At 33.0% G+C, this 21,081-nt stretch overlaps 1 protein-coding gene and 1 long non-coding RNA gene across 9 annotated transcripts in view; one reads left to right on the plus strand and one right to left on the minus strand.

Moving 5' to 3' along the window:
- The window catches only part of LOC145303536 (homeobox protein Mohawk-like), a 407,111-nt gene that overhangs the window by 194,763 nt on the left and 191,267 nt on the right, over positions 1-21,081 (plus strand). The window lies entirely within an intron of this gene.
- LOC145303537 (uncharacterized) overlaps positions 1-21,081 on the minus strand; it is a 162,455-nt gene that overhangs the window by 115,695 nt on the left and 25,679 nt on the right. Inside the window, exons 2-3 of one of the 5 annotated variants that reach the window (XR_013873724.1) lie at positions 11,495-11,730; positions 1,925-3,017 (exon numbers count right to left, since the gene is read on the minus strand). The exons of 3 other annotated variants lie outside the window; for them this stretch is intronic. This is a non-coding gene — a long non-coding RNA (uncharacterized LOC145303537). Of the gene's footprint in view, positions 1-1,924; positions 3,018-11,494; positions 11,731-21,081 lie in introns of those variants that run through there. One more of the 5 variants, XR_013873726.1, reaches the window with a different exon arrangement.

The raw sequence follows: 21,081 nt of genomic DNA on the forward strand, positions 1-21,081 counted from the left end.
TTTAATCAAGCATGTTCACTGAAACTCATGCCAAACAGGAAAATCTGTGAGAGCCCTGGCAACATCTTAGATTAAACATTTTCCGATCAATTAACTTTTAAAAATATATTTACTATAACTACATTTAAGTAATTGTCATACAATTTCTCCATGCACTGGGCAAGTTCATCAGTGCATAGAAAAAAAGAACGAATTTTCCAAAGTTTCCACATCCTATAAACAATACTCTCTTTTTAACGTAGCGGTATTCACTTTTTACCACAAAATATGCAGTGTATAAAAAAGTAACCGCACATATTTTTTATTAATATACATAAATTTTTGCACATTTTTTTACAATAGCAATATATTATATTAAAGAAACTTCCATTTCCCACGTTTTACTTTTTTTCTGATGTAAGTAGGTTTCTGGGTGATCGTTTAAAAAATATTTACCGATTTCGCGATTACAGCATAAAGAATAGATTGCATGAACAATATTAGAAACCGAAACGGCGATTACTCTAGGCGGGTTGAACCGGCTTCCTTCGAAAGGGGAGAGGGGTATGGGAATATCAAATTCACAAGCAGTCTGTAATCGCCTTTATATTCCCGTCAGATTAGATAACGATGTTATATTTTTGCAGTTATTGTTGAGTAATATCGACGTCCTTCTGCATACACCACCTGGTATTCCCAAATGGTCAGCCTGGTCAACATAGATCCTGTTACTGAGCAGGATATATGTTGATCTATATATATATATATATATATATATATATATATATATATATATATATATATATATATATATATATAGTAAGTTATAAAATATATATGGCAATTAAGCTACACAGAATATTCCGCGTTTCATCCACGCTTATGCCTGATGAATCCTAGGGTGGATGAAACGCGGAATATTCTGTGTAGCTTAATTGCCATATATATTTTATTACTTACTACCTAGCTCTACCTACGTATTGAGCACTGTTGAAGTAAATACTTAAAGTTTACGCATAAATTTATACTTTCGTATATTAATTTATGTGATTAAATGAAGTAGTCATATATATATATGGACAGAAAAACAAAGAACAAATCAAAGTATATGTTCATCAACGTTTCGCCTATATTTTAAGATTAATCATCCTGAGGAAGTCTTGAAATAAAGAGGAAATGCTGATGAACATATAACTTAGTTTGTTCCTTTCTCATCTTTTCATCTAGTCGGAATATAATTTCTATTATTCTAATCATATATATATATATATATATATATATATATATATATACTTAGAATAAAAGAAATATATATATATATATGTGTGTGTGTGTGTGTGTGTGTGTGTGTGCGTGCATGTGTATGTATACATGTACGTGTGCTAGAACCTTTAAATCTTAAATTCTGCACAGTTATGCGCAATGTAAAAACTATGCATAAAATAATTAAGTGGAATAGTTCAATGAAACCAAGCATCCACTAAGAAACCTTTAAAAAAATGAATAATTAATGTAGTTCGCTATTCAAAGGAATATGCAAATTAGTTAACCTTTATGCAGTCGCTTGCATAGCCATGACTAACTATATTAAGAAGCCCCGGCACTTATGCATTAATCGGACGGCGCCATTTTTTATGCGTTTCACTAAACTGTCGCTAATTGGCGCTTCTCGATCAAATAACAATGACAGTAAATCGACCAAGTTCATTCATTTCACTCCCTTCAAATTGTTTATTAATTGAAACATTTAAACTATTATATATATATATATATATATATATATATATATATATATATATATATATATATATATATATATATATATATATATATAACTTTCTTGGCTCTTCACCAGGTGCCACAAATAGTAAAAATTATATTTTGTTACAGTGACAATTTTAATTTAATTCAAAAAAGGTTTTGAAAAATAACCAAACAAATCCAATGTTATTTTAATTCGAAAATCGTTTTATTAAAATTATATTTTCTTACGCAGACTTTTCAAACAATGTTTATACAATTATGATTGATACATTTCTATACAAGAAATGTTTTGGTTTACAAATATTTTTGTGTTAAGAGAAAAAAATCTTGTTTGTTACTTATTTATCGTGTTATTTTACCAAAAAGAAATTGGAGTTATCGCCCCCTACCAATGGCGCCGTCCATGATGCAGACGTGCCGAAATTCCTTTTAATGCTATTTAAATAAATAATGTTAAATTCTATATCAATGTCAGTGCGACAATAACACTTAACTTTATGCGTATGGATAGATTACGCTTGGAATCTTACAAACAGCCTCGAAGTGTGTACATATGCTGGAATAATCGCTAAACAATGGAGCCTTCATACAAACGGAGATTAACAATTATTTGAAGATACATACGCATATCAAGCGTGTTTTTTTTTTTTTTAAGATTACAAACGTAATACTAATCTAGATTTTAACCCAAAATGGTCCCTCATTCATTAATATTTAACAAAAACAACAGCAAAAAATATTTATCGCCTGTACATAATTTTCATTGTATTTTTTCCAACAGGTTAATCGTAGTTTAATAACCACGATTTTATTAATCGATAATACGTGATTAAAACTCTGCCCTTGTGAGGAGGAAAGTGAATAGAGACAATCATATTCCTCTTTTTCTATAGATAAACAATAGCTATTTAAATAAAAATTGATTTAATCAACATCGGTGGAAAGTTGCCCAAGCCGGATTCCTCTACACCGTCTTCCTGTTAGTTTGTGTGAAGAGATTGTTTTGTTTGTCTTAAGAAAAGTGTCCACTTCTGCGTGAAGTGAAACCTGGCACTTACAGACGGAACTAAAAATATAAATTTTGCTCTCGGTTTTAGTCTATTTTTTTTATTATTTATTTATTTGTTTATTTTTATTTATTTATTTATTTTTAACAGATGTAAAAGAAAATAACATAGCATTTGATGTTCTCTGACAAAATCCAATTCAGTCGAATGGGTTAAGTTTCTCTCGGGTCAATTCGATATTTTCTGTTTCTGGTCAGCGATTTAATTCTGAAAGAGTAAAATAAAAAATAAATCACAGTGTAGTAACTGTTTTGGTGTTACACTGCCAGTAGACCAGAAATCCTAGATAACTGAGACAATTTTTACCTTTTTTCTTATCCAGAGTGCCCCTTTTTGGGGAGCTGGATTTTAAAACCGACCTTTTGTCTAACTCTGCCCTCGTGGAGAGGCAAGTAAATAGGAATAAACGTCGACGATATAAATATCGAGCTAAACCACATGTAGGCTGTATCCCTTCACACACGCGTGTGAAATTTAGCTGTTAAGGAGTCAAAGTTCAACGATTTGACCTTTGAGAACTCTACCAAACTCTTCCGCCAATTTTGGGTCTAAAAACTTAAAATTTTAGATATAGGTTCCTTGGACATGTATCTAACTTAATAACTTGATTTGAGCTCCAAACAATCAATGTTAAGTGGATCAAAGTTAAAAAAAAATTGACCTTTTTTTTTTTGCTCAACATACACCTCCAAACACCTGGGCAACGCCGGGCTGAAATTCTAGTATATATATATATATATATATATATATATATATATATATATATATATATATATATATATATATATATATATGGTCATCCACATACAGTACTGTTTCGCTGTTTCACAGATCATCAGTGCGGCTATATATATATATATATATATATATATATATATATATTATTTTTAAACTATAATTATCCACTGACACGTGTTTCGTCGTCTACAACTATTCAGAGTAGCTGAATCTAGGGGTACCAAATTGGTCAAAGGGAAAATTATTCCCAACTCGCATTTAGGTAAAAAGGCAATTTCGTGTGAATAATTGAATTCATTCAAAAAGTATCGCTAACAAAAACAAATAAAAACATCTATATATATATATATATATATATATATATATATATATATATACTCTTTAACTGTTTTTACATAAGCACTAATATGTTGCTACACATTCAAGAGCATGTTTCGGTCAGCTAGTTACCAGTAACTAAAGATTTCCTCAGGCGGTAAAGCTTATATGAAAGAAAGTTTGCAATGAAAATATCACAGGATGTTCCGTCAAATGTGAAAAATCAGATTTGGTTGTATGTACGAGGGGCGTGCAATAAGTAATGCCCCTGACCCACTTCGCATAGCAGTAGAGCAACGAAACTTGGCACAGTTATTAGTCTTTCTCTACATAGGAAGCACCTAGAGTTATGCATTTCTGCCATCGTTTGATGCAGCTCTGGAGACCGTTTTTGTAGAACACCCTAGGTTGTTCCTCCAATCAAGATGTGACTTCAGAAATCAAGGCTGCATCATCTGGGAAACGCTTTCCTTTCAAAAACAACTTCATGGCGGGGAATAGGTAAAAGTCAGAGGGTGCAAGGTCAGGAAAGTAGGGAGGATGGGATAGATTTCATAACCACACGCCTGTGCTTCTGATCTGGCGACATGCGAGTTGTAGACCTGAGCGTTTTCCTACAGGAGGAGATTACCTTTGCTGATCTTGCCCCGTCACTTGATTTTGATAGCTTCCCTTAATTTCCTCAAAAGTGAAGCATAATAGGCTCCTGTAATTTTGGTACCCTTTGCCAGGAAATCTGTCATCACTACTCCGTCCTGGTCCCAGAAGACTGTGGGCATAACCTTGCCAGCGGAGGGCTGCACTCTTGCCTTCTTTGGAGGTGGTGAGTCCAAGTGCTTCTACTGCATTGACTGGGCTTTGGTCTCTGTATCATAGTGATAGACCCAGGTTTCATCCTGTGTAATCAGTCTTTTGAAAAACTTTGTCTCATCTTCTTGGCACATCTCCAAATTCATCCTCGAACACTCGACGCGTTTTCAATTCTGGAATGGTGTGAGCAATCTGGGAATCCATCTGGCAGACACCTTATGCATATGCAAATGGTCATGAATGATAGTTTTCACAGACCCTGTACTAATCTTGACATCTTGGCCTATTTGGCGAATAGTAATGCGCCGATCTTCCAAAATGGCAGCCTCAACTTGACGGACAGATGCCTCATCAATGGCAGAAGGGGGGGGGCGACCAGGTCTGGGAGCTGTTTCCACAGACTTCCGGCCATGTTTGAATTCACGATGCCAGCGCTTTTCAAGGTCATATGATGAGGCATTATCATCATTAGTTTCTTTCATTTCATCAATGGTGTGCGTCGAATACAAAAACCGGATCACTGCTCGACATTCAACAGGCTCCATTTCACACCTGACTCAGTTCAAACACCTATAAAACAGAAACCACAATTAGTTAAGAGCTGTAATTTGCCTCATAACCCGTAGAGATATAAATCAGTGCACATACAAAATTTCAGCTAAATCAAACAACTGGAAGTGGGTCAGGGGCATTACTTATTGCACGCCCCTCGTAAATAAGACCCAATATAAGTGCGGTTTCGAGTCTGTCTTTAGATATAAGAATTAATGGGAATGAATGGGGCTAAAAGATTGCTTTCGTTTAAGCTGTATCGCTTGAAAATATCTCTAGCTACTGGTAATTAGCGGACATAAAAAATGTTCATAGCTGTGTAGCAAGATATTACTGTTTATGTAAAAACAAATGAATATTAGACCCTGTTCTACTAAACAATAACTTCATATTATATATATATATATATATATATATATATATATATATGTGTGTGTGTGTGTGTGTGTGTGTGTGTGTCCACTGACACGTGTTCCGTCGTCTATGCCTCATCATAGTGGCTGAATCAGTGAATAATCATATTTTAGACGAAACACGTGTCAGTGAATGATCATGTTTTAAAAACAAAATGCATATGCCGCTCCCCATTTGAGGGTACCAAATTGGGAAAAAGGGAAAATTATTCTCAACTCGCATTTAGGTAAAAATGCACTTTTGTATAAATCATTGAATTCATTCAAAACGTATCGCAAAACAAAAACAAGTGTAAATAACACACACACACACACACACACACATATATATGAATGATGTTATTTATTTGTTTTTGTTTTGCAATACTTATATATATATATATATATATATATAGAGAGAGAGAGAGAGAGAGAGAGACAGACAGACAGACAGACAGAGATAGAGACAGACAGACAGACAGAGACAGGGACAGGGACAGAGAGACAGACAGACAGGGAGAGAAAGAGAGAGACAGAGAGTACTCTGTGTGCATGTTTCTAAAGATGTGTCACTTAGATTAAATATATATTGCGTCCGATGTTTTATGGGGTATTTATTAGAAAGAGGGAGCAATATTTTTAATGCTTATAATTAACATCCACTATTACGTGTGAAAGAGGAGCGGGAATTTTCTTTTCCTGTTCTTTGTATTTTTCTCAATACTCATTATTTATTCATCTTTTTTTTTATCGAGCACATGTACGGGCACTTGTTTTAACGTCAATTGTTTTAATCTGTTTTTACGATTCAACTCAGATGGTCACCGTTGTCTACTTATTTTTAAACTCATCTGGTAGTCGAGAAAAGTGTTGGTAAATTAGATTTTCGCCACTGTAAAAATTTTATTGATGGTATGGTTTTATGCTAAAGCCGAGTTAATCAACAGTTATTACTCTAAGGCGCTTTTCCTACGTATCTTACAAAATACATGCTAAAATATTCGCCAGTTTTGAGATTAGGTTATGTTTTTAAAACCTTCTGTTTTAATTGCTGCAAGTGGCTGCCATTTGCAGTCAACTCGCAAAGTGGCCCATATCTTATTAGATGTCTATTACTCATGTCTCTCATTAGTAATTCTCGCCCCCAGTTCTGTTTTGTACATCCTTTCCTATTCTATATTCTATTATATATATATATATATATATATATATATATATATATATAGAGAGAGAGAGAGAGAGAGAGAGAGAGAGATACATGGATGGATAGAGAGGGGGAGATAGATAGATAGATAGATAGATAGATAGATAGATTGGCAGAACCGGATAAGCGAGAGAGATGGATAGATAGAGAGAGAGAGAGAGAGAGAGAGAGAGAAAGAGAGAAAGAGGGAGAAACGGACATTAGAGAGGTAAATAGGATGTGTAGAGAGTCAGGAAGAGACTTATTTTTCATTTTGTTTTTCTTAATGTTTTAAATTTTAACAGATTCTACAAACGTTTTCCTTGTTTAAACAACCTGAAACAGTCTCAATGGGTGACCGAACGGGTCACATTTATTTTTCTAGTCTTGCTAATAATACATCAATGATTTTAGGCATAGTTGTGTGTGTGTGTGTGTGTGTGTGTGTTTTTGGGCATAGTTGTGTGTGTGTGTGTGTGTGTGTGTGTGTGTGTGTGTGTGTGTGCACGACTACGTTAGCTTGCAATCTTTTCAAATTTTAAAACACATTATATAACAACATATGGCAAAGATTATGGCCGTTTTCCTTTGTACAAACGCATTCTCGGGTGCGCATAGATGTGTGCAGTTGTTGCTTCGTATGCAATTTCATGTGTACACATTAAGTAGATATTATCTGTTGACGTATGTGGAAAATGATACGACCATTAAGTCATTTACTCGTTAACGATATAAGTACGCTACTCCTACGTTCAGATTGCGTCTGAGATCTTGCTTAAAGATACTATATAAAAGGTTATCTCTAGTTAAAATTTCTCACATTTTATGGTGGAAAGTTAACCTATATAAAACAGGTATTATGAGACGATTGAAAATGATGAAAGAAAATGAACACTTCTCAACGTGGTTTATAACATGTATTTGATGATTACAAGACGACCACGTTGTAGTCTACTGAGATTATATAATATATATGTGTATGTGCGTATATATATATATATATATATATATATATATATATATATATTATTTTATGATAACTCAATTGAAATTTTTTTTAATAGAGATACGAAAATAGGTAACTATATAAATCTTTAAAAAAAAACTTTGGAAGGATGAGATGTAGGTAAAATATTTTCCCATATTTTTCCACATAAGGCAAATGGAATCCATACTGTTCATTGTTAAAGTGTTTTTTTATTACATACGTCTGACGAAAGGCTGTTCTTGTGAAAATTTTCAAACGACATAATGTTTGAATTTGTCCGAATAGTCTGGAAACAATTGTAACTAACGATGAGATACACTATTTGTTGCAATCTATATATTCCTTGATGTCTTGATTTTTGTTAAAACAATATATGAATGCTCAATTATGAAATATGATAATTCTGTAGCTTACAGTTTAAATCATCTCATTTTGGCTTAAAACCTATTGGTATGTGAACGATTACCGAATTTTACATTATATAAACCCAGTAAAATTCGGAATACTATAAATATGACTCTCTCTCTCTCTCTTTCTCTCTCTCTCTCTCTCTCTCTCTATATATATATATATATATATATATATATATATATATATATATATATACTTTCAATGTGTCTTTACATAAACAGTAACTTGGTGCTACTAAGTCATGAGCATGTTTCGGTCTTCTAGAATTTAGTAACTAGAAAACCGAAACATGCTCATGACTGTGTAGCAACAAGCTACTGCTTATGTAAAGACAAATTAAAAGTGTAACTTGCTCTAATTCCGTATCGAGCACTCTTGTATCAACCTCGTTACATTTCACTGGTTGCCTTACTTTTAAAAAATAGCAACACCAAATTATATATGTGTGTGTGTGTGCGCACGCGCGTGTGTATAATTGTTTTCTAGAGGTTAAGTATAAAGGATGAAGTTTAACGGGTTTAATACAAGAGTGCTCAATATCGAAGTAGAGCAGGGTATACTCTTCGTTTGTAGTAAGCAGTAATATGTCGCTACACATTCATGAGTATGTTTCGGTCAGCTACGAGTAACTAGAGATCTCTTCAGGCGGTACAGCTTATACGAAAGCAAATTTTGCAATCTTTGCTTTCGTATAAAGGTGTGTACTTTCGTATACTAAGCTGCAATTCCGATACGACTACTCGTATATACGAACCGAACATAAATCTCCTATTTTGAAGTAAACTCATTCCAGAGTTCTAACCCATTAATACACATGATTAAATAAACATCCTCTCTCAATCACTTATCCTATATTCTTCACGAGAATTTAGATGCGCATATGCATACATATATTAAACCCACCATGGCAGATATGATATACACCTACTTTCATTATAAAATGAAAGCTATCTTCCTCCGATATCACAGACATCATTTTAGATCTCCCATTCCCTCCCTACACAGTCTCAATATTTCATCTCTCACTCCACAATTATTTCGCTCCTAATGTAACTATTGCTAGACGTTGCATCCCTGTTATGTTACCCAGCATCTTCTCTTCTCTTCTGATGAGAAGCATTAGGCTTCGAAATACCATGGTATAAAGAGTTTTACTTATCCTACTCTCCTAATTTGTATATCATTCTTGTTGAATAAACGAATAAATATGTATACATTAGTATATATTTTTATATTGTTTTTTCTTATTTTATTCATACTCTATATAACCTCCAAAACAATTTATTGTGCTTTGCATTATCCTGATAAGTCTCCTCTTAAAGAATCAATCTAATTCTTATACTTTTAACTACCACACACACACACACACACACACACACACACACACACACACACACATATATATATATATATATATATATATATATATATATATGACAAAGTGAAAACAAATGACGTGCCCATCAAGGTTTCGTCTTTATTGTAAGACTTCTTCTGAATAAATAAATTGAAAAAAAAATCCAGAAGTCTTACAATAAAGACGAAACTTTGATGGACATATAACTTGGTATATTCCTTTTTCATCTTCCTATCCCGTCGGAATATTATTTCCATTATTCTCACCATATATATATATATATATATATATATATATATATATATATATATATATATATATATATATATATAATATTTCTAAAATATATGATATGTCTAAAATATATAATGTTTCTAAAATATATAATGTTTCTAAAAGATACTAATTGTGAAACATTTGCTTGGGTTCTCTTTGTTGGAGGACCACACCTCTTGTTTGAGACGAAATAGGTATATTCCATAGTCGGGTTTGCCGCGGGTTTTCTTTAATCTGTGTTATCTAATAGACGTTCTTGTGTGTGGCGCGGTTGCTGAAGTGGCAGAGTACTTGCCTCGCATGCAAGAGACTTAGGTTTCAAATGACTGCTTGAATGTGACACAATATATATATATATATATATATATATATATATATATGTCATTTGGGCGGTCGGGTTTCGATTCTGGCTTAAGGCAGTTGCCTGTTTAGCCGCACTGATGAGCTGTGAAACTGCGAAACAGTACTGTCGCTGGGTGATTATATATATATATATATATATATATATATATATATATATATATATATATATATATATATAATTATTTACTATAATAATTATTAAATACCTAAAGACACTTGTGTTTCATCTATTATGCATATAGTTATATGTGTGTGTGTGTGTGCATATATAAAATGAAATTTAAACAAGATAAAGTAAATATAGATATATATGAATTCATTTGTAAGTTCAATAAAGAGAAATATCAATAGGAAGAAACGTTCCCAATACATAGGCATTGCGAAGCCTAATTCTTCTCATCAAACGAGGAGAAGGGAGCTAGGTTAGAGATATGAAGAAACGCGACGTCTCATTATTGAACTGACAAATGTGATGAACGACATTATCATTATTAGTTTTTTTGCGAATTAATCTACCGAGTAAATTATTCATCATGATATATAATAATCAACAGAGTATTGATTCTATAATAATATATACGCAATCTGAATGAATTAAAATATCATCTTTAAGCGTATTGTCCGACCGTGCAACGCCAGGCTGTCAGCTAGTACGCACACACACATACACACACACACACACACACACACACACACACACACACACATATATATATATATATATATATATATATATATATATATTTATATGTATATATATATTATATATATAAAACAATGATATCTATATGTATGTATGTATGTATGTATGTATGTGTGTGTATGTATGTATGCATGTATGTATGTATTACGTGGGCAAACGGCGTCCCGTGGGACATTTGAATGACACGCCTTATTTAACGAAGAAATTAACATTTATTAAAACTCTGCACATTTCGTTTACCTCCGCCCCTCCTCTCTCTCTCTCTCTCTCTCTCTCTTTCTCTCTCTCATATATATATATATATATATATATATATATATATATAAAATGTAATGAATATATTAAAACTAATCTTACTACTTTTATATAATCTTTAAAGTATATGGTCTGCGTGCACTTTATATTCATTTTAAATTCAAAAGTAAAACGATTAAGTTATATAATTGTCAGATTGTTAAATATCCGCATGTACTTTAAAGGAAACAGTCTTAATAGCAGAATAATTAGCGGATTATAAGACTATTTTCTATTTTTTCGTGATGTAACGTGACAGCAATATTTTTAAACTTTATTTTGAGATCTAATGATCGTACCACATAATCGTCTCGTCCACATGGAGACCTCTTCGTTCGCCGTAGTTGTTAGGTATACTTGTAAGATTCCAGGCTGTTGAACACCCAACACACAGAGCAGTAGGTAGGTGCCGGTAGCCAAGTCATTAAAACACTGACTAACAACGTGGGTGTGCCAAGTCCGAACCCAGTTCGTTTGGTAACAGAACGCCGACGCGCGTATGCAAAGGCGAAGCCGTGTCCGAGGTTCCGTCATACTAAGGAAAAAGAAAAAAATATAAAAGTAATGTGTGTACAGGCCGACGGTCACGGTCGAGGATGATAATGAGTACGTTAGATAAGATAATCCCGTTAGAAATGTGAGTAACGTCACAGTCGTAATGAGAAGTCACGCATCGTTGCGGGTTAATGAGGAATAAAGACTTTTCTTAAAATATGAAACAGGAGTTGAAGTTATTTCCTATTTTTGTCTCGTTTTTGACTGAACCTACAACGTGTTGTGTCCCGGGTGTCTAAATGTTAACGCGGACGTAAACATAGGTAACGTTACAGTTCCACTTTCATTTAAGGATCTTGGCAACCTTCGCGCAGTCCCTCTTGTGAGTACCTAATATCTCTCTAGAAATAATTGTAATTAGAATGATATTAAAGCAACAATAAATTCCAACCAAACTAATCTAATACATGCAAAAATGAATGAATAGTGCCCAACAACAGCAACAAACGAGAACAGCGAAGGCAAAGAGTTGCATACGAACTCGGTGAATGTTTTGCTAAGAACACACAAAACACGACGGTTGCGCATGCGCAGAATCAACGTTATTCCCCCCCCCCCTCAAGTGATTTGGACCTTTCTCTTCTTTTGTCATATGAAGATGCAAATACAATTATGAAGCCTTCTTTGTGTACTCTACACTAAATACTGAAACAAATATATATTGTTCAACTGCACGGAGCCTTTCCAGTTGGATTCTACGCACTTTCAAAACGAGACAAAAAAAAAAACTAATGCTGACACTCTGGAAGTCGCTGGTGTTGCCGCACATTGATTACTGTTGTCAGCTGTGGACTCCGGACAGAAAAGGTCATATTCAAGCATTAGAGGCCATCCAGAAGTCGTTTCTAAGAAAGATAACTGGTTGTAGTCAATTGAATTATTGGCAAGTGCTGGATACGTTGAATATCAAATCGATTCAATGCAGGCTAGAAAGATATTCAATCATCTATACCTGGCGTATGATGGAGAACCAGGTGCCCAACGCTGGTATACAGCACCATATCTCAAAACGTGGCAGAAGGTGTGTGGTACCACCCCTAACCAGTGCCAGGGACAACTGGATCCGACGGCTCAGGGAATCGAGTTTAAATTCCCGGGGTCCTACGCTCTTCAATTGCCTACCACGTAACATCAGAGAGATCACGAACTGCAAAACAGAATCGTTCAAGTCGGCGCTGGATACCTGGCTGAAGTCTGTACCAGACGAATCTCAGATCCCCGGTTATACCGCTATGAGACGCAGTGACTCCAATAGCTTACGCCACATGCTTGTCTGTGTAAAGAGGGACAGCGAAACGGTGCAGCGGTCTATTGATTCGACGCCGCCTATACCGTCCCAACTGGAGGCCGCTTGCCGCAGTGACCTTGGAGGGCTCTGACCACCGAAAGACATCACACAAGTCACACACAAGTATATATATATATATATATACGTAATATAATTTTTATAATATATATATATATATATATATATATATAGAGAGAGAGAGAGAGAGAGAGAGAGAGAGAGATTAATGAAAACAAAGGGTGTAGTGTTTACCTGATATACGCAATGGTAAACTTTAAGCTAATATAAATAACAGTATTTATGTATAGAAAATTTAATCCCAACCGAATAAAAAAAGCAATAGCGAGTTGAGCTTATTATAAGAGAAAGAAAATTAAAACTGTAAATTGAACTTTACAATCAAAACTTATTGTTCGACTGAATACTCCAAAAATCAATTTACAAAGTTCTTATCACGCGGAGTTTCAAAGAATGCTATTCTTGTTATCCGTCTCATCAGAGGACATAAAATCACTTTATCTAATTAAGCCGATGATGAAGGATCTCATATTGGTTTTCTCTCTTTTTACTATTAGATCCCATTTGACTGGAGACTTCTCTTTGAGTTATTGTATTGCCCGAAAAAAACAATTTTCATTATTTCAACTGTTTGGAAGACTTTCCAATCGAATTATATGGATCGTCACGCTGGACTTATTTTGGAATCCATTCTCTGTAAAGAAATATTTTGCATTTCAGATCAGCTTGAGAGGATTTTCATGCAAGCTGAAATATTATGCGCGGTTTGTTTTTATATATATTTTTTACATATACATTTTTCAATTTTTTATGTATCAATTTATAACAACAATAAATTGCGGTTTCACTTAATGCCTTAACTAACAAATTCTAGCATTGCTACAAATATAATTTGCCGATTTCATTGCGTCCTCCGATGACAAGAATAACAAGAATAGCATTCTTTGAAACTCCGCGAAATAAGGACTTTGTAAATTGTTTTTGGAGTATTCAGTCGAACAATAAATTTTGATTGTAAAGTTCAACTTACAGTTTTAATTTTCTTTCTCTTATATATATATATATATATATATATATATATATATATATATATATATATATATAGTAAGTAGTAAGTTATAAAATATATATGGCATATATACATGTATATATTTAAATATATATTTATTTATATATATACATGTATATATGCCATATATATTTATAACTTACTACTTACTACTATATATATATGTATATATATATGATATATATATATATATATATATATATATATATGAATGAATGAATTAGTAACACAAACAAATAATATGTATTTATCTATATTTTATTTTTGTAGTAAAGAAAATTACGTTTTGTTGTTGATGTTGTTGTTTTGTTCTTTTTATACATATAATCGTCCTAGAAGTTATTAAGTTAAATCCATATCCAAGGAACCTATATCTAAAATTTTAATTGGTTATACCCAAAATTGGCGAAGGACTTTATTAGAGTTCTCAAAGGTCAAATGCTTGAACTTTGACCGCTTAACAACCAAATGTCTGGCCCAAAACGGATTACAAATATGTTCCCAAATCTCCATACCATGTATATCAAATTTCGAGTCTGTAGACTGAAAATTGAGAGAGGTATTGTGTCCGGAAATGTCACCCACAGAGACACTTTCACTTCCGGAATCAACCTGTCTAGCCGCACTTATGAGCTGTGAAACAGCGAAACAGTACTGTATGTGGATGACTATATATATATATATATATATATATATATATATATATATATATATATAAGAGCAAATAGTTAATAAAACATGTTAAGAACACTTTGAAAAAGAGTTAAAATATATTTAATTTGAAAAGGAAACACTAAATAAGTGGATAGTCCTTAATTCGTGGAGTTTCAAAGAAATACTTTCCTTCTCATCAGAGGGTAGGAATTAGCAAAATGTGGGATCGGATTCTGCATACAAAAGTATTTGATGAAACTGCAAGTAAGTCAAAGATCTTACTTGATAACAAAAAGTGAAGCAGAGGGTACAGAGTGAAGAAAACGGTGATTTCACGTGAATGGATAGTCTGGTGAAAGGGAAATGTATCCAATGACGGTAAAATCCAAAAATGTAAATCCAAGAAAGTTAGTAAAATTTCCATTCGCGCAAGTAAAATCCAAGGAAATTGCGTGATTGGGAGATGGTGCAAAATAATCCAAAAGGCCGAAATCCGTGGCCTAATTCATAAATAGGTAAAAGGAAAAATTGGAAGGAATTCCAATAATATTATTAAAAGAAAAATAAGATATGCGTTAAACTTGGCTGCCGAGACAAAGTTCATATATATAAATATATATATATATATATATATATATATATATATATATATATATATATATATATATATATATATATATTTAGATGAAAAGAAAAATTGTAAAACAGAATAATTCCGTGCTATTCAATAATAGTTGTCTATATATATATATATATATATATATATATATATGTTTATATATATATATGTCTATATATATATATGTCTATATATATATATATGTTTATATATATATATATATATATGTTTATACATATATATATATATATATATATATATATATATATATATATATATATATAGACAACTATTATTGAATAGCACGGAATTATTCTGTTTTACAATTTTCCTTTTTATCTTCTCCAATCTCCGAATAGTCCTTTTTGTGTTCTTCTCGAAATTGTATATGTTGGATCCATAATCGCGAGCGCTTTCGACAGAAGTACTTCTATCATCCTCAGGCATATTGTAGAAAAAAATGTAGAGATTGTTTTTTAATTTACTTATATATATTTTTTCCTAGTCACGTGGTAATTTGTTATAAGTTAGTTATTAGAAATGATGAAGTCGGTCTAATTATTTCATGATGAAGGAACCTCAAAAAAGAAATACTCACGATTACTTGGGTACACAGAGTAAACTCTTCCAATTCTAGTGTCAAATTTTACACCTGGATGATAATCAACATAAGCTTCTTGTTTTCTTTTCTACATGTGTTGTTATTCCCATGTATAATAAGATGGAAACTGATTATAAATAAGAGTTTTTTTTTTTTTGCAACATTATGTTCTTAAAACAATTGAAGATATATAGTAAGAGTTTTATCTTTTGGGTTTAGGGCAACTTGACCAGCATTTTCCTTTATAAAATAGACCCTCTGACACTTGTCATGATGAACTACAAGCTGTTGGATTGGAGGATGCCTTTCATGGACAGGAAACCCCCAAATGCGCCAAAATGCTTCATTAGTGCCGATATATCAACCAAGTTTATATCGAGTAACTTCATCACTCACATTTTTAGTAAGGAAAACATGGCTGCACCAGATCCGTTATTTATATATTTGCAAACATATTTGATGGATTTCACAGAATTGCAAAATTCAACATTTATGTGAGCATCGAATGTCTTTGAAAGTAAGGTACAATCCATCTATTGTCAACCTTATGCCTGTCAAACATAGTTTTAAAGCCACCATCTTCGGGCTATCTCTTCCTATAAGACGGATAAACATCCTCACTAAACTGAGTTTCAAGTGGAGAGATTTTAGAATATCTTTTTGTACAGTGGCCATCAACTATGCAAGGTGAATTTCTATAGACATTACCACAAGGCTCATATACCATGTGACTATTTACTATTTAGGAAAAGGTTGGATAAGTTTGTATATCAGGTAACACAGTTGCTATAATGGAATCAATTTCATTGGAGTTGATTTTTCTAGTAATCCACAATAATATATACACATGAGTCCAGCCTCTTTTTTGCCACTCAATTGTGTACATATAGCATCATAGCGGACTAAAGTTTCTGATTTGTTTATCAGATTCATCGCTTCGATTATCTCCAGGCGAAACACCCTGGCCATCTATATCTTGTCGGCTGATGTATGTTTGTTCATCTTCGATTTCCTTCCACTTTGGATTTGACGTGAATGTGAGTAAACAGGTCTCGTTTTTCATAATTTCTGACATAAGTCATTGCATCTTGGGTCCTTTCATGTATACATCGTAAACTAGCTGTGAAGCTAGAAGGTAATATACATATCTGGCCTGTATAGTTATTTATATGGTCTTTAAGATGTATGTAGGAATCTACTCTTACCTTGTCTTAATGAATTTTGATATATAAAAATTTTTCTGTTTCAACTTTTGCAAACTTATCAACTGAAAACTGACCGAAGAGATTTTGACTTTTGGGAAGATGATTGAAGGGAATTATCTCTGATCATAAAATGGTACACATAAAAATCCATACATGAAACATGTTTTGTGGTTTTTCAAAACTGATTTGGGGTCAAAGTGAGATGCGATGAAAGAACTATAACCAAAATTTTTTTCTATTTTTAAATCATTTTTAATAAAAAAATAAATTTTAATTCGATCAACCAAACTATAAAAATATCTGTGAAAAGTAAAGAAATTCTGTTTCTTTACTTTTTAAATTTTTAAGAAATCATTAAAAATATTTGTAAATAAAATGTGTTTTATTTGTGGATGAATATTTTCAAGTGTAGTATCTATCATGGAAAAATAATTTTATTTTTATTTTCGACTGAATAATTAAAAATTCAGCATCTGTTCTTTCCTTGTCAGTCAGAGGAAAACAAATCTTTTTCGACTGAGGTAATTCTTGCATCTCACAATCTTTATTTATATTTCATAAAATCCACTGCTATTTTTTTTTTTTTTTTTTACTTTGGAATACTCTATCTACCTCATTATTTAATTTTTTCATTTATTTAATAATATTAAATGAATCGCCATCTAAAACATATAACATTTGTTTTCCTAAAATGTAGTTTAAGTAAAATAATTTGTTTGGGAGTATTGTCAAAATCAATTAAGGTGACTGAAATAGGATTTTACAAATATTTTAAAATTTTATTATAAAAAATGGCAGAGTTAAACTAGACGCCTTTAAGTAACTTTGATATTTAAAAACAAATCAATTACTTAAACGAGATAAGAACACACAGACAGAAAATAAATCAAATATTTCAACCCTTCTATTTTTATCATAACTTATTTAAATATATATATATTTTTTTACACAGTGGTCACCACTTATCAAGGCCCAGAAGCCACTCAGGAATAAGGGTTATTGCAAGTACATTACGTTAGTGTGGAGATTTGATGCAGTGTTTACTTAAGGGGGCGGTTCATTAGGAATTTGTTAACGTTGGACTTGAAGACATCCAAGTTGTAGTCAGGTGGGAAGCAGGCAGACAGAACAGAGTTCCACATGCGTGCAGTTCTAAGATTGAAGCTTTGTTCATGGAATCCACGTTTTTGATTTAGGCACAGATAAAGAGTGGGGGAAATTTTTCACAGTGGATTCGGCTAGACGGGTGTTTTTCGTGAAAGATTGGCGAGGGGGGACCAGAGATTGGAGTTCAGACGAGCACCTCCCATGGAAATAACGATAAAAGGATAGGCTCGCAACGTCTCTTCTGTGGGAGAGAGGTTGCAGGGTAGAGAAAAGAGCATCCCCCACTAAGCCACGAAGTCTATTTTGTACTCTGTCAATGCAGGATAGGCTGTTTTTAGCAGCTGCCCAGATATGGCAGCAGTATTCCATCCTTGGACGTACTTGGCTTTTATATAGATAGAGAATTGCATCAGCAGTGAGATTTTTGGAGCGGTAGAAGGATCCCACCATCTTTCCAGCGACTTTGGCAACAGACTTGATGTACGTGTTCAACTTCAGATCAGGAGTAAAGGTCAAACCCAGAAGCTTGTCAAAACACGGGGCCTCTCCCAGACGAGAGCCATCCATCCCAATTGATGCCAGATGGGGATATGAGCGTTGATGATGTAAGGATAGGAGTTTGGTTTTGGATGCATTAAAGGTAACCAGCCGCGCCCCCCCCCACTGAACCACGCGCTCGAGATCAGAGGAGAGAGAATCAGAGAGAACTTTGTCATTTACAGCCTTTGATGTGTTGCCGTAGATGGTCGTGTCATCAGCATAGATGTCAACGAATGATTTAAGTATGTGTTTAGAGAGGTCATTGATGTAGATCAGGAAGAGAGTTGGGCCCAGGATTGACCCCTGAGGGACTCCATCATTAATACTGCAGGCCTCTGATTTTTGTCCATAAAATATTGGTAAAATCTAATTTTAGTCACTTAAATTGGTTCCGACATTACTCACAAACAACTTATTTTTCTAAAACAATATTTTAGTAAAAAAAATTCAAAGCTATTCTATGAAAGCAACATAATTGTATTATGCAACACCTGTTCAAACTTAAACACGCTTATCACAATATTCTTTTGTGGATCTATATTAAAAAAAAAAAAAAATTATTTAACTTTGTGACATATTTCCATCTTATGGAGGTCAAGCGCGAACGCAGAGCCCATAATTTTATTATAATATATTTCTTCAAACTGGCACATAAATACAAAGTATACTTACACGGATAGATATCAAAAGTCTTTGTAAAATTTTGTGGCATAGTTCTATTTTATGGAGGCCAGGCGCGAACAATTTGTTATACCATCCCTGTTTAAGCTGAAACATACTTATCAAAGTATTCTTATGCGCATCTATATCAAAAACCCTTGTAAAACTTTTTTTGTCCATACTTTGTGGGCCAGGCGCGTACGCAGACCCCACAATTTTAATAAATTTCCACTTGTTCAAAATGTAACATACCTATTTTTGATCCTCGATACCTCTTCTATCATTATATGTGGTTAGTTTTCTATAATAGTCAACCATATAGAAGCCTATACGTGTACAGACACACACACAGCCGTTCAGTTTTATTATATATATATATATATATTATTTGAGGTTGCTACTTTTCAAAAGTAGGGTAACCAATGAAATATAACGAGGTTAATACAAGAGTGCTCAATGCGGAAGTAGAGCAAGTTACATTTTCAATTTTTCTTTGCATAAGCAGAAATTTGTTGCTACACAGTCATGAGCATGTTTCGGTCTTCTAGTGTTTAATAACTAGAGACCTCTTCAGGCAACAAACGCTTATTTACGAAAGCGGATTTTAAAAAAAATGAATTTTTGAATTTCGCTTTCGGAAATAAGCGTTTGTTGTCTGAAGAGGTCTCATGACTGTATAGCAACAAATTACTCCTTACGTAAAGACAAATTGAATATATATATATATATATATATATATATATATATATATATATATATATATATATATATATATATATATATATATATATATATATATATTAGTGGCCTGGCAAGGCCACAGAGAAGACAACCGAAGCAGCAAAACTGAAGCTGACCTACAAGACACTATATATATATATATATATATATATATATATATATATATATATATATATATATATATATATATACAAATGTAGGCAAAATTTCTTAAATTCTGTATGCATAGATAAATTCAATAATTATATCCAACATGGGAATTTTTTCGGAATTAAAAATATCAACCCCTTCATTAAATCCCAAACTTTATACGTTGTAACATATACATGAACACGCGGCACAATGGATAAAGGTGTTGATCAAATTAGTTCTAACTGATAATCTTCTCTTGATTTAAGTCCCATCTTTACATATTCCATGCATATATAGTAACGAAGAATAGCATTATAATTAATTAATATTGCTACATGGGTGACGGGACGAGAACAATATATCATCACGCATTAAATAAAGGATTAAGCTCACAATTACGTACAGGTATCCGAGTTTTGAATAAAAAAGTTACAATGTTCGTAAAAGTGCATTTTTTTTTAAATATAGTGGACTACATTATTATAAAAGCCAATAACATGGCACAACGATACAATATGAAAATTGGTCAGAATTAAAGGTTAAACTTCAAACACGTTTTTAAAATGCATCAAGAGTCTACGATGATGCACTTTGTTCACTTCCAATTTCGGCACAGACAGCAACTTTGATCTGACTCCGGTCGTGTCAAGCCGTTTCTTTGAAAGCGTCTTACTATCCACGTCAACACTGTAAAAAC

Source organism: Euprymna scolopes, chromosome 19 (assembly GCF_053919585.1).
Source record: "Euprymna scolopes isolate OS-2025 chromosome 19, ASM5391958v1, whole genome shotgun sequence".
Lineage (NCBI taxonomy): Eukaryota > Metazoa > Mollusca > Cephalopoda > Sepiida > Sepiolidae > Euprymna > Euprymna scolopes.